Source organism: Trachinotus anak, unplaced genomic scaffold, assembly GCF_046630095.1.
Source record: "Trachinotus anak isolate AG129_WGS33_773 ecotype Australia unplaced genomic scaffold, CSIRO_AGI_Tana_v1 ptg000023l, whole genome shotgun sequence".
Lineage (NCBI taxonomy): Eukaryota > Metazoa > Chordata > Actinopteri > Carangiformes > Carangidae > Trachinotus > Trachinotus anak.
In genome coordinates this window covers 6,379,646-6,381,216 of record NW_027273874.1, presented here as the reverse complement: position 1 = coordinate 6,381,216, position 1,571 = coordinate 6,379,646, and positions in this window count along the sequence as shown.

The following is a 1,571-nucleotide window of genomic DNA, read 5'->3' as shown; positions in this document are numbered from 1 at the left end:
CTTGACCCGGTAAAGTCGGTTCAAATGCTGTGTCTTCGCCGCTCGGTTAGAAGGAAGATAAAGAAGATAAAATGTGAAACTTAATAAACTGTAAAAGGAAGATTTTATCTAGATTCAACAAAGAACATTTCGATTATTTTAGTAACGGCTAAAGTGGAAAAGCTGCTGCAAACGGTCGGACTAGATCAAATCTAACGTTCCGCTGTGCGGACGTTTTTGACGCACGGAGCGTGGGGCGAGAAGCCTTCTGGGAGTTTTTGTAGTCTTTTCTCTAAATCGCGAAAGGGCTGCCTGGTGGTAAATGTAGTGTTAGTAATAAAACGAAAAATGTGTCCTTTACCATTTTGCATCCAGTAAAACAAAAAACTGAAGATGTAAATATAAATGTAGATATAAAATATATATATATATATAATATATAAAAATATAAAATATTCTGGTCATTTCTGTGGATTACAAAGGGAAACGACAATGGTATTTGCACCATAAATGGAGAAACACTGAGAAAACTGTCGACATTTTTGTTTTGAGGATGAATAGAGGTTTTATTTAGTTTGTACAACTGATGTTATTATTATTGTCTGACTTTTAAAGCAAATTTGGGCCACTTCAACTTCAATATGGCCGCAGGATGAAAACACTTATTTTTGTTGGTCGAGCGTGTGACGTAACGTTTTAGGGGCCACGTCATAATCTTGATGACGCATTGATTTGGGCTTTAATCTCATGATGTCACATTAAAAACACGGGTATGTGAAGTGGACTATAATTTCCCAGGCACAGGGAGAGTCCAGCAGCAAGTCAGGAATCCCAGAGGAGGAAAACAACTCGACACTCACCATGAACCCACTGGAGAAAAATACAGAGTCTAATGATTCCTCTGCCTCTGGCTGTGGCATCACAGCTGAGACAGAGGACAAGACCCGGGTGTTTGTCACCGTTCTGACAGCGAGCCTGCTCAGCAAGTTCCAAGTTGTGAACATCTGGAGGAGGGATGCTTTGGTGACCTACACCAAACACCTGGTGGACCAGACAATGCAGGGGCTCACTGTGAGTGAAGGTTTCTGCCTGGACGATAAGGACATCAAGCAGATCTGCCAGGCCGTGATCAAGGACCTGAAGAAGAAGTACGGCAACATGTACAAACTGGAGACTGCGATATTTTCAGAGCACCCAACCGTGGACGCTGCCATCGTTCAGTGTTTGCAAGCCCACATCAAAGAGCACTCTGCTCGGCCTGCAGACAAGAAGAACGGTCGATGCAGAAACATCTTGGATATAGCTGCGATTTGCACGGTGGTGGCCTTCTGGTTTGTCATCTTCTTATGAACTTCTGACAGTGGCACGGTGGTGCAGTGCTCAGCACTGTCACCTCACTGTTGCTGTCAGAAGTTTATACAGGGCCACACAGGGGCCTCAACATCAAGGCCAGGGTCACAACCAGTTTCCAGGTGCTCTGGATTCTTCCCACATGCTTAATTTAGACAATAAAATATCAAATTATATTTGTGATTTCTGAATGAACTTCTTAAAGCTATAAACAAAGCTGACACGTATGACATGATATATAA